Consider the following 14,318-nt stretch of genomic DNA (forward strand, 5'->3'; position numbering starts at 1 on the left):
TTCCAACTATGGGGTGGGATTGTGGGATAGTAAATTGGCAGCTCCACCAGAAATAGATGTTCCCTAAAAAAGTAAGGGAGGTGATAGTCTGAGCACATAAAATAACACATTTTCACTGAGGGGAAGAATAAAAGCCTCCACATGCTTTGCAGGAACAAAATTCACCCCTGCAGAGCTGTCAGGGGATATGACCCTTCATTCATGTCCAAATATATGAGTGCCACTTGATATCTTTACATTGCTCCCCTTTGCCAAGCCCAGAAAAATGGCACTTGTTGATTTTGTAACCTCAAATAAAAATGAACCCCAGGATGTTTCCAGGTTCACCTTAATTCCAACCAGTTGCCACTTCCTCCTCCTAGGAGCTGGTGTAGAAAAAGGTATTAGGCCTCTGCTGCTTTGTGTTATGGCTAATGCACAAGAGAGACCCTTTTCCAGAACCAAAGAGCCCTAGTTACACCACAGAGGATGAAGAAAAACTGCAGGGGACCAACTGGTTTTCGTTTGGACCACAATTAAGAGAAGGTTCACTTACCCTAATGCTATTAAAATCAGCTCCGCTCCAAAGCACTTGGGTTATGTATTTGCCATCTTGCAGAAAGACTCAACATTTGAGATTCAAGCCAAATGCTTTTTAGCCCACTTATAAAAGACACTGCCCTGCAGGCTGCAGTGCTGACTGGGCTGGCCGCCAGTTCCGAGACTGACCATGATAGCAAATGCCAGTTAATATGCAGGGAAGAATGGTGACATGGTTTAGATTAGGGGCAATGCTTACCATGCACCAAATACCTTTCACACGACCCAAGCTCTATTTTTTTTTTTCCCAACTTTCTCTCATTATTAAATAGTAAAATTTCACATTTTAAAAGGTATAATTGTTTATGTTATTTTGCTATTGAAAAATCTGACAGGTTACATAGTGTTCCTGCACATTCAAAGATTAAAAAATCAATGCCCTGGGAGAAAATGTAACAAAATTCTAAAGACCATATACATGAAAAGATTAAAAGTGACTAATTTGGTGACTTTTAGTTTCATGAGGAAGAAGACTATTTTCTTGTGTTGTTTTTGATTAATTTTGTGTTTTTCCATTTTCTATCCACTGTTAAGCACAATGCCCGGGACACTGTAGGTATTCATCAGATATTTATTCAGTGACTAAATAAATAAATGAATATGTAAAACTTTTTAGGAGGAAGAGCTGACCAAAAATTTTTCAAATAATCTAGGCAAAACCAAGTTTAAATATGTGCTTTCATACAGAGGCAGTTGATCACATGAGAGAAAATTCGATCTAGTTTTCTCTATCCCCTATTTTACCTGGAATAGGAACAGTACGTTCCAAGCCCTCAGACAAATGGCGTGTCTATTTTACCGGAAGGTGCTAGACATTGTATGAGCCCACCTGCCAGTTTTCCAGGTGTAGTTTCTTAACTAACGTGTTTCAAGATAAAGTTGGTCAGTTTTTAGTCAAATGCGTGACCCAAGTCATTTAGAGTAACTCAGAATCCCTACGTCAGTTTGGTATTTATAAAGTTAGAACCAGCTACATAATTTGCATGGCCCAGTACAAAATGAAAATGTGGGGGCCTTGTTAAAAAACTAAACATCAAGCCAGTGACAGCACAGCATTAAGCCCTTCCAAGCTGAGGGCCTGTGTGACTGCATGGGTGGCATGTCCACAAAGCCAGCCTGATACAGAATGCTTGTCTTTTGGAGACTCTTGAAGTATTGGTGAGTTCATATTCACATCAAGATCCCATTGAAATTGCTGTGTTATTTAATTATTTCAATTATTATGGTGATGACAAGGAGGAAAATGTGAAGTGCTTGCATAGGTGAGACTAGAACCAAGGGCCACTGGCTCCCAGTCTGAGGTATCCTCCAGTAGAGAGATTACGACTAAAAATTTCATATACATACTTTACTCCCATTCACTATTAAAATAAATCATGTTCTTAGACTTGTCACTGAATTTTTAGCAATTTTCTTTGGGGTAACCTGAGAGTTATATCTAGGCTCTTTAAAATGTCTTCAATAGTAGGGCACAGACTGACGTCCCTCAGAAGAGGGGATGGGGGGTGGGAGGGTGGGAAGAGATAAACCACAGAACTTATATGCATGTGTGCATGACCAGTGGACATGGACAACTAAACCGGGGACAGGGTGGAGGGGGGGTGGGGTGGGGGGTGCCAATGGGGTAAAAAGGTAAAATATCTGTAACAAAAAAATAAATAAATAAAATTTAAAAAAAATAGGTTAAAGGGGTCAAAAGATACAAATTTCCAGTTGTAAAATAAATAAGTCAGGTAATGTAAAAAAAAAAAAAAAAAAAATGTCTTCAATAAGTAACAACTTTTATATGTGGTAAACACTTTAGGAAAATGTATTCTATTAACCTGAAAATCCATCACAAAGAATAAATGTCAATAACTCAAATAATGGACTGAATTCTGCCACGATTAAATTTGAGTAGCTATCATTGAAATTATGATTTATGAAATGATTTATATGTAATTAATTTTGAATTTATTGTAATACTTTTTTGGGGGTCTATTGAGGTATAATTTACATATAGTGAAAGTCATCCCTTTTTTGTGTGTACAATGAATTTTCACAAAATTACTGTCATGCAATTGCCTCCACAATCTAGATACAGAACATTTCCAGCATCCTCAAAGGTTCCTTGACCTCGTGTGTAGGTCATTCGTTCTCTCCACCCCAGCCCCTGGAAACCACTGATTTGTCTTTCCATTTTTGCTTTTTCTGGAATGTCACATAAAACATGATTTACATGATAATTTTTTGAGTTTGGCTTATTTTACTCATTATAGTGTTATCTTTGTGTTATACCATCACCGGCAGTAATCCGTAATTATCTTTTTTTAAAGTTTATCCGATAGGTACGCAACAGTGTCTCATTGTGGTTTTAATATACTTTTCCCTAATAAGTAATGATACTAGGCATTTTTTTCATGTGCTGTTTGCTCCATGTATCTTCTTTGGTAAAGTATCTTGTTCAAATCTTTTTCCTGTTACTTTTTTAAATTTAATGATTAATTTAATTTTTTTAGGTTTTAATTTTTTATAGTTTATTAAGATATAATACACTGCATAATTTTAAGGGGTAAAACATAATGATTTGATATATGTATACACTACCATTGATCACCACAGTAAGTCTAGTTACTATCTCTCACTTCACATAATTACAACTTTTTTTAATGGAAACTAAACTGTCAGAAAAAAACCATCTATTACCTTGGTTTTATTCAAATTACAATGGAAGAGGATGGGGGAAACTTAAGAGATCCACTTGCCTGAGAATAGACTAGAATGAATGCTACCCCAATACTCAACTTCCCCTTATGATTTAAAAAAATTGTTTTTCATTTAGTACCCTGCATTCTTCATGGAAGAGTTGTGGGCTGTTGAAGCACCAACAGGAAATGTAAAGAGTGCTTTAACAGGAGACCTTCCTTAAGGCAGAGGATGTTCTCACCCACTCAGGACCTCCATGAGAGCCCCAAGTACTCTACCCTACTGTCTTTTCAGATGACTGCTCTGCAAGCAAGGGTAGAGCTGGTACCAAGGAGGTTGCTGGGAGCTGCTCTGAATCGCTCCTCCTTGTCCATACACTGCCTTCTCACAGGTCCTGGTGGCTCTGCCCACTTCCGCCTGCTTTTTTTTTTTTTTTTTTTAATGTTTTTATTGATTTTAGAGAGTGAGGAAGGGAGAGGGGGAAAGAGAGAGAGAGAAGCATCAGGGATCAAGCCTGCAACCTCGGCATTTGCCCTGACAGGGAATTAGTTGGATCCATGACCTTCCAGTACAAGGGATGATGATCTCCATCTTTTAGTTCACCTCCTTGAAATGATCATGAACTCCAGCTGGCTGGCACAACATAGGTGACTTGGTGTTTCTCCTTGCTAAGCCCGGCCTTCTGTGCCACTTTCTCTCATTTTGAGATGTCCACTATGTCTACAAAGCTTCTGCCTTCTTGTTGCTTCTTCAGTAGCTTTAGTTTCTTGCTGGCTTTCTTGATGGGATTTTCTGCCAGTGTTTTTGGTAATGTTCTACCTCCTTCTTGTCAATAGGCAATTGCCCTAGACTGTGCTAGTTTTCTTCCTGCACAAACCACTCTGAAAGCTACCCCCTCCTCTCATCAAATCTATACTGGCTAAAGGAGCTATCCATGAGGTCTCTCTTGGTCTTTTTGAAAGAGGCAATAAATAGCACCTAAAGTGAGGCCTTTATGGTCCAGTATCTTTTTACTGTGTCCTCAGTAGGCACCATCTCAAACCCATTATCATCTTACTTAGGCCCACAGCTTTGCTTCTTACTATGGCCTAGTTTCCAGCTCTCTTCATGCTCACTGCTGCTGCCATCACTGTCTGGGCTGTCAGTTATCTCCTTCCCTCCAGGGCCAGTGGCAGCCTCTGTCCCTGATGGAGCCTTTGCTTCCTTAGGGGGCTTCATCCTGGCACCGGAGAGCTTTTCTCTTAGTATTCATGTTGGAAAGTGGTGGTGGTAGTGGCACTGCTGCTCCCTTGAAAGGCTCTCATACAAGAGCTGTGCCTCATCAGCGTCATCCTCAATCCCACTGAAGCCATCCTTTGTGAATCTCAGTTAGCTTGTTCTTCCTATGGGATCGCCTTTTCCTCCAATAGCACCAGCCGTGGATTGCCTTCTTCTTTCTCCTGTTTTTCATCATCTTCTGCTTCAGCAAATTGTACACTCTTTTGGTCCTTTAGACTCTGAGGTCCTCTGACTCCTGCCAGCTCCTCTGGATCCAGGTCATTATTCAGAGATGCATCATCATCCTTCTCAACATCTGACACATGTTGTCATCTCTTGGCAGATTGGAAAGAAACATGTATGCAGACCCATATCCCCTTGTGTTATCTCCTCTAATAACTGGGGATCCTGGATGGTGCGCAAGGAGAACATGCCAGTCTCCCCCTCATCTGAGATGGAAACACTGGGAAGATCCATCTTCAACTCCACATGCTCCCACTGCTTTCTCTGCTTATGCAACAGCTTCTTTTTCTTTCTCTTTATTCTGCCCTCTCCTGGGCCTTCACGTCTGCCAGGATCTTGTTCAGTTGTTTCTCCTTCATAGAGAGGTGCCTCACGGTCCCAGCTGTTGACTCCTTTTCATCACTTTATTTCTCTCCTGAGCTGAGGCTGATGCACACTGCCTTTGCTTGCTTTTTTCTTTTCTTTTTTTTTTTAGCTCTTGGCCACATATCACCAAAGCTTTGTTCTCCAATTCAGTAGGGACCTCAGCTCCTTGTATGCCAGCTTTTTGATACCACGACAGCACACCTGTATGTCCTCATTGGTAGCTAGATGCTGTGCCAACTCTTCATCATGTAGCAAGATTGTAATGGCTTGAGAGAGGAATTCAACAGGATTGACAGCTCTCAAGAAATCAGTGACTGAGGTAAAATGATAGAGAGTAAGGTCATTTTCAGCATAGCCTCAGTCTTTGGGTTCTTCTTAGTCACCAACTCAGTAACAGTGTTGGCCTGAACTTCAGCCACCTTGAAGGAAAATTTTGGGTCAAAGATTTTATTGTTAACCTTTTCAGGAGCCAGGAATCCCTGGAAGACTATAAAGATGCCTGCAGATTCATGGCGAGAGTCTTGGGACTTGGTGGCCTGGATACTGTGAAACAGCTGCTGGATGAGCCATAGTAGTCTCATAGTCACAGGAATAGTAAAGCTTCATGATGAAGCAGCCACCATGGGTCAGAAAATCATAGGCCGAACACAGAGCCATCCATGTCAAATGAGCTTGTGAGTAAGCATATGGACACAGCTAGCCATGACATTGGGGGTCCCATCATGGAGCGCAACACCAGGTTTCCAGGTCTTCAGCTCCTTCCTCAAGGCCTGCCTATGGTGTTCTGCTGTGATGTCGTCCTCTTGGAGTGTTACCATATTGGGAAGATGTTTGATTGAAACAAGTCCATCCCCACAATAAGATTTATAGAGGCATAAACCTGGCAGCTACCTGCAGCCATCATCCTGGCACAGCACTTAGGTCCAGGAGGCTGGGCTTTCTGCAGGAACTGAAGGCAGTGATTCAGCTGAATCAGCTTGAAAGATGACATCCATTTGATGTCACCCTGGCCAATGTGGTTCAGTTGGTTGCAGCATTGCCCCTTGCACTGAAGTGTCGTGAGTTCGATTACCAGTCAGTGCATATACCCAGGTTGTAGGTTTGATCCCCAATTGGGGAGTGTATGGGAGGGAACTGATTGATGTTACTCTCTTACAATGATGTATCTCTCTCTCTCTCCTCTCTTTCTAAAATTAATTTAAAAATCCATTTGATATTCTTTGATTGGAGACTTTAATTTATTTACATTTAAGGTAATTATTGTTAGCTAAGAACTTACTATTGCCATTTTCTTTGTTTTCTGACATTTTTGTAGATCCTTTGTTCCTAGCTTCTTATTTGTTCTCTTTTTTTGTGATTTAGTGAATTTCTTTTTGTAGTATACTTTGACTTCTTTATCACAGTCTTTTGTGTAACTATTACAGGTTTATGCTTTGTGTCTACCCATAAGGCTTACATAAAATATATTTATAACATTCTATTTTAAGCTGATGACAACTTAACTTCAATAGCATTCCTAAATTTTATACTTTTACTTTTCCTCCTACTCCCACATTTTAGGTTATTGTTATTAAAATTGATACCTTTCGGTATCCAATAACAAACTATTGTGATTATAGTTATTTTAATAATTTTGTCTTTTAGCTTTTGAACAAGAGCAGTAAGTGAATTATGCACCACTATTACAATATTAGAAAATCTAGTTTTGATATGTATTTACCATTATATGTGAGTTTTACAGTTACATTAATATGTTCTATTTTACAATGTTAATTAATATATTTTTTTTCCACTTGAAGAACTCCCTTTATCCTTTCTTGTGAGGCAGGTCTCAGTTTTTGTTCGTTTGAGAAGGTCCATTTCTGAACAACTTTGCCTAGTACATTATTCTTGGTTGATAGTTGTTTTCTGTCAATATTTTGAACACATTATCCCATTCTCTCCTTGGCCTTAAATGTTTCTGTTGAAAAAATCTGCCTACAGTCTTCTTCAAGTTGCCTTGTATGCCATCCTTCTCTTTTCTATTGCTGTTTTCAAATCTCTCTCTTTGATTTTGTCTTTTGATAATTTAATAAAGTGTCTCAGTGTAGCCGTTTTGGATTCAACCTATTTAGGATGCATTTAGCCTAGTGAATTTTGATGTCTGTTTATCTCATCACATTTGAAAAGTTTTCAGCCATTATTGCTTTAAATTTACTTTTTGTCAGCCTGGCCTGTTTGGCTCAGCTACTAGAGTATAGTCCAGCAGACCAGAGAGGACCAGGTTCGGTTCCTGCTAAGGGCATGTACCTCAACTGTAGTTTGTCCCCGGCCCCAGCTGGGGTCGTGTGGGTGGCCACCAGTCGATGTGTCTCTCTCACATCAATGTTTCTCTCTTTCTCTTTCTTCCTCTCTGCCTCCCATCTATCTCAAGATAAATGCAAAGATGTCCTCAGGTGAGGATAAATAAATAAATAAATAAATATACGTTTTGTCTTTTTTGTTTTTTTTTTTTTACTCTTTCCATTCTGTTTCTGGGATTCTCATAATATGTATATTGCTCTCTTGATGATGTGTCATAAGTTCTATAGGTATTCTTCACTTTTTTCATTCGTTCTATTCTTCCCTTTTTTTGTTTCTCTGACTGCTTCTTTATTCTGCTTGGTCAAATCTGTTATAGAAACTCTCTATTCAAATCTTTAAATCAGTTATTCTACTTTTAATCTCTAGTATATCTGTTTGTTATTTTGTGGTTTTTAATTTCTTTGTTGAACTTCTCATTTTTTGTTCATACATTGTTTTCACAATTTCCTTTTGCTGTTTGTCTGTGTTCTTTGTTCTTGTGGTTAACTAATTTTCTTAAGAGGGCTTTTTGAATTTTTGTCAGACAGTTCACAGATCTCCATTTCTTTAGGGTCTGTTGCTAGACCTTTATGAATTTACTTTCGTGGTTTAATGTTTATATGATTCTTTGTGATCCTGATTTCTTTTTTTGGGGGAGTGGTATCTGAGCATTTGAGTAAGTACAGTTCTTCTTCATACTTTACAAATTCACTTTGGCAGAGAGAATTTCTCTCCAGTCAGTTCAGCTTGAGGTTCTGGATTGGACAGTTAGTAGTGTGTTTGGGCAGGTTGGGCTTGCTTTTGAGCCTCTATTTGGTGAGGCTACTGCCTAAGTACTGAGGTCCAGAGGGTTGTAACTGGTCAGAAATAGTTGGATAAGACTGTTGGCTATGTTTCTTGTCCTAGAACAACTATATAATGGGCTCTGAAATTACCTGGATTTTACCCAGCCTTTTTAGTTGGGTTAAACTGGTTGCTATACTCAGCTGTGGGGTGGAGCTATGAATTTACTTCCCTGCCTGAGTGGGCTGTTGTATGGACTCCATGGCCATTATGGGTTGATGGTTGAGGACCTAATATGGCAGTACTGCCTACCAAACTCTCTTGCAAGATGAGACCACTGTCTTGGTTGTGCAGATGGGCAGAGCCACTGGCTAAGCTCTGCTCAGGTGCCATTGTTTGTAGGGCTCTCAGATGGGCTGTGTAGCTTTTTGGTACTTTGGTAAAGGATTATAATTTACTATATTTATCCCTAGGCAGGGCTTTGAATTTGCTTCCCAGCCTGGATGGGGTTGTATGCCAGGCTTTATGGACAGTATGACTTGTTGGCAGGAGACCAGAATCAGGCAGAACTATCCATTGACCTCCCTGGTGAGGTTGGACCAACAGCTCAACTCTACCAAGACTGGTAGATTGGATCTACCAAGATCTGAACACTGGTTAATATAAGCCCTGCGCCCCTTCTCCATCATAATCTGATCTTCAGTGGTCAAGCCTATAGAATCCTCCATGTGATCTCTGTGAGGTGAGACCCAAGTGGGCAACCTGGGTAGTGAACCACAATCCTGGGAGAGCTAGATGTGCACCTTAGGCTCTCTTTTCCTACTGGAGAAACTGTAGGTCCAGTTGGGCCCTCTTGGTACATACAGCACTGTGTTGGCCTGAGGGAAAGACAATGGGGTCAGAGCGTAGCCTCTCCTCTTACCCTTATAATGTGGTTCTTTTCAGCCTCTATAGTCTGGGGGCAGGGGTAATTTAGCACCACTCCTGTTTTCTGGGATTTTTACAATGGTGTCTTGTATACGGAAGTTGCTATTTGGTCTTTCTGTTAGGGGGATTGAAGTCAAGAATGACCTATGTCATCACCTTGATGATGTTGTCCTTTTTTTTTTTTTTTTAAAAAAAAAATGTGTTGTTTGTTTTATTATTTTATTTTAAGAATTCTTATATATTCTTATTAGTCTTTTATCATATATATGGTTTTAAAATATTTCATCCCAATTTGTGTCATTTTTATTTTGTAAAACTTTATCTTTCAAAAAATGTTTTTTTATTTTAACAAATATCAGTTTATCAGACTTCTTATAATTTATTTTTTGTTTTATGTAAGAAATCTTTGCTTAACACAGGTCATGAATTTTTTTATGTTATCTTTAGAAGTTTATAGTTTTATATTTAAGTCGTGATTTTTTAAATTTAATTTTTGTATATGGAGCAAAGCGTGGAACAAAGTTTATTTTTTTTTCATTTGGATAACTAGTTGTAACAGCACTATTTGTTGGAAAAACTATTGTGTATCTACTGAAATGCTTTTATTTTAAAAATAATTGGCCGTCTATGTATGAGTATATCTTTGCACTCTATTATGTTCCATTGATCTATGTGTTTAACTTTTACCAATATTATAATGTTTTGGCTACCTTACCTTTATAGTAAATCTTGACATTAGGCTCTATAAGGCTCCTAACTTTGTTTTACTTTTTCAACATTATTTTAGCTGTACTAGATCCTTTGCTTTTTTAATTTTAATTAGCTATTTGACTTCTAAAACATTTCGTTGTATTTTCATTAGGATTGCTAAAATTGTTATTAGTCAAGAAATTGCCCTCATCCCCTTAAGATACATTCTCACAATTATTCCCTAGTGTATGCCTCTATTTCCTATCATCCAAAATGACACTTAGGGAATGAAAGTAGCATGAAGGTGGCCCTGAAATTGGGATTTGGACCTGTGGACTCAGACTGACTTTAAACACAGGGACTTAGTGTTAGTTAGCAATCTAGAGCAACCAGAGATGATATTAGGCAGGAGGCAGGCCAACTGTATATTGTTTCTTTTTGCCTTGAGTAGATTGGAGTTAACTGCTTGCCTTGTGCTACATTTCTCAGAGAAAAGGCACCACTGAAATGTGAGAAACAGTTCTAGGTTTCTTTGATTATTTAAAATTTTTTTCTCCTCTTTGCTGCTATTTTGAAAATCTCACTCATTCATCATTTTATCTTTTCCTTCCCTAACTCCAAATTTGTACTGAAATTTCTGATGTTCATAAAAAACGATGTCCTGTAAAGATAAGAAATATAAAGTAAATATATTTTGTGAGAAGTTTTGACATTGAAAAATTAAGTGTTAAATTAATCAAGATTATTGGAATTATTATGATTAATTATTGAATAAAATGTTTCAACAACGTAGGGATGTTCCCCCTGGTTTTACTCCACTGTGGATTAACAACTTCATCTCCAAATAGCAGTGTCTCTGTAGTGTATCTTTTATAACTTATTGGAATCACTGAGCTTCAGATTTTCTTTCTTCTTTATGCCTGGCAGCCATGGACCAATTAATCTGAAAATATGAACATTTGGGAAGAATATTCTTCAGTGACTCAACAGGGCAACAAATGGCAAAATGTTTGATGTTTATTTCAATTTCATTTTCACATTGGCTTCACATCCATGGGTATTTAAAAACATTTTTATTTGGGGAGAGACTGTAGTTTACTGTCAGACAACAATCTCTGAAAATACCATCATTTGAATTACAACTTCTTTGACAGGTGTCAGGCCGACATTGCAATTTATGGGATCATGAATATGGCTCTCTATTCTTCCTACTTCACATTCTGTTTTAGTTACAAAAGATATATTTGCAAATTTAAAAACATATATCATTCATTCATTCACTTATTCACACAACTTGTGTTAATCACTTGCTATATCTGCAGATGAAAAGACACAACAAAATAGGCTACAATCAAGGATCTATAGAGAGTCTATCAAATTTAGTTTCTTCATCAATAAAATTAATTTTATTAAAGTATTTATTTTTCTAGATAATCCTGCTTTGTTTTTGTTGAGCATACCTTTCATTCTATAGGGCCTTAAAAATTGTGTAGAAAGGCTGGTTTGGTGACTAACTACTAGTGGAAGATTTACCTAAAAGGGAATAAAACATGTTTCAGACCCCTTCTTGCTTGCACACATTTTTTTTTCCAAAGCTCCAGGAAGGTCCCCATAAGATTGTTTGCATAGTCATAATTTTTATAAAGTTTGCAAAGATAAGATATTTTAACTACAATTGGTTAAGCCTATTGCCTCTTTGCATTATGAATTTCCCTTTGTCATTCCTCTCCTCACACTAGATGATAATGGAGGGAATATCAAACTTTGGGGTTTCAGATAAGTGGAATTTTAGTGAATGTTCACGTAGTTTGTGTTTTGTAAGATATATTTATGGTTTTCAGTCTATACTATGCACAGTTTTCTAGCTGTCCCATGTGGGAATAATGTACAAATACACCTGGTGCTCACTGAAATGACACCTCCAGGGTTTTTTAACATAAAGTAGAGAAGTCATAGTACAAAGCAGTGCCTGGCATGAAAAGCATGTGGTATGGAAGAGAACAAAGTTTAAAATGTGGGGATCTAGAAGACAGTCTTTGGAAAATTCTTTTAAACTATAGATGTGCTATAGTGTAAGCAATAGCTTTAATTCTCACTGGTGCTTAAAAAGATTGAAACAAAATGGAAGTACTCTCTTGGACAAAATTATGTTCCTAATGCAGTGCATATAGTTGTAAATTCACTTTCACTATAAAGCCTTTTCTTTTTATTTTTGGGAACTGCAAGAAATATAATTTATCAGAATTGTAGGGCACAAACTATAGCTATACAATAAATAGATATTACAGCTATGTGACATATGTTTTATGCATATTAATGTATTCAATAGTGTCTTAACATAACATTACTATTAATAATTATGAAGCTGGATGGGCCGGTGTGGCTCAGTGGTTGAGCATCGACCCATGGACTGAGAGGTCGCTAGTTCAATTCCTGGTCAGGGAACATGCCCAAGTTGTGGGCCTGATCCCCAGTAGGGGCCATGCAGGAGGCGGCCAATTGATATTCTCTCTAATCGATATTTCTATTTCTTTCTCCCTCTCCCTTCCTCTCTCTCTAAAATCAATAAAAAAAGAAAAAATGTTTTAAAAAATAATAATAATTATGAAGCTGAAACAAAATATTTTGAACTATCAAGTGTATAAACTAAATTGGGAGCATTTATTCTAGAAAAAATTGAGTTAGGAATTTTTTTTCTGTATAGAAAATAATATAATATTCTTGTCATATGTAGAGGCAATCAGACTAACAGATAAAAGATTTAGGACAAAAAATATTATAAAAGTGTGTCAGTCATTCAATTAATACAATACTATGTTGACTTTCTGGATTTTGTGAGTTTAGTTAGCTTTTACAATTTGTGGACTGGGATTCCAAGATGGCAGTGGATTATGTGGAAGTTACACTGAACCCCTCCCAAAACCAAACTAGAATTACAACTAAAATAGAGAAAATTCATCCTGAATAACCAACTGAAGACTAGCTGGAGAGAAGCCTTATAACCAAGGACTTAAAGAGGAGGCTACATTTAGATTGGTAGGAAGTGCAGAGGCACAAGAGTGCTGGTGGGGCACCCACAGGCAGTAGCTAAAATTCTGGAGAGTTGTTTCAGTTGAGAAAGGTATCCCCTGAGAAGTCTTGGGTCTAAACCCCAAAATGGGCTCTCTAGCCCAGAGCATCAGAACTGGGAAAGGTGCTCATATAAAATCTAGTTGTGAAAAGCAGCAGGGTTTCTGTCCACCTGGGAGAAATGACTGGAAAGGCAGGCACCATCTTAAAGGGCCAATGCACAAAATTTCATTCACAGCCACTCACCTTGGGCTCTGGCGGAGTGAGGGCAGAGTGGACTAGAGCTGTGTGGGAGAGTCCAGGGTTGGTGGCACTGGGAAGAGGGCTGAAAGAACAGCTTTCTTCCTTTGCTGAGTCATTCCTGCATCTTTCTCAGGCAGACTTTCCTATCCATGCAGCATTAGCCTTGGGGGAAGCATTAGCCCTACCCTTGGAATCCCTCTCACCCCACCCTACCTCCATACATCCTGCTGAGGACTATAGACACATTAAGTGACTGAAACTAACAAGTAACTGGCAGTCAGAGGTGGATCCCTGTGTGCTTTGAGTCTTTGCCTGACCAGCTCCGGGGCCAGTGCCCAATAAAAGCATATCTTGGTATGCAGCTTGGTCCTTTGCAGATACACCTACGCCCAGCAGAGGGAGTCACAAGCTGTGGCTTGCTGATAGCTCTAAACAGGTTTCTCAGGGCTAATCACAAACAGTATCTGACATTGGCCTGCACTATAGTTCCTCTGAAGAGGCCCAGAATTAATACATCCAGTGACCAGCTTCAGACAACAATAGAGCTGGATCCAATAAGCTTCATAAGCAGCATATCCACAGGGAGATATTGGCAGGCTTCAAACTGTGCTGAGGTGAATTTTGTTTCATGTGATCAGTATCTGCACAGCAGCCTGCACACCGTGTTGGGGGTTGAGCCTCACTGTCAGCTAATCTGAGGGTCAAGCCATGCATAAATGGGGCAATACCAATTAAGATTCAACTATAACAGGAGGGCCCATACAATGCACACAAGGGGCATTCTTAGAGCATCCAGGTCTGGTGATCAGGGAGACTGTGCCACTGGGTCCCACAGGTCACCTACTACATAAGGCACCCTATCAAGACTTGGAGTTGTAGCAGATCTACCTAATAAATAGAAACAAATACAAACAGGCAGTCGAAATGGAGAGACAATAAAACAGGCTCCAAATGAAGGTACAAGAGAATTCTTCAGAAGAAGAGCTAAATGAAGTGGAGGTAAGCAATTTGTCAGATATAGAGTACAGAGTAATGGTTACAAAGATGCTCAACAATCTAAAAAAAGATATAGAAACTATGAAAAAGGACCAGTCAGAAAAGAAGAATGCCATATGTGAAATAAAGAATACACTGAAAGGAATAAACAGCTGGCT

General features: G+C 38.6%; 1 pseudogene; it reads right to left on the reverse strand.

Annotated features, from left to right (window-relative positions):
* Nucleotides 1–3,880: 3,880 nt before the first annotated feature.
* LOC118631447 lies at nt 3,881–6,121 on the reverse strand (annotated as a pseudogene).
* Between the last annotated feature and the right edge of the window lie 8,197 nt (nt 6,122–14,318).

Source organism: Molossus molossus, unplaced genomic scaffold, assembly GCF_014108415.1.
Source record: "Molossus molossus isolate mMolMol1 unplaced genomic scaffold, mMolMol1.p scaffold_m16_p_16, whole genome shotgun sequence".
NCBI classification, from domain to species: Eukaryota; Metazoa; Chordata; class Mammalia; order Chiroptera; family Molossidae; genus Molossus; species Molossus molossus.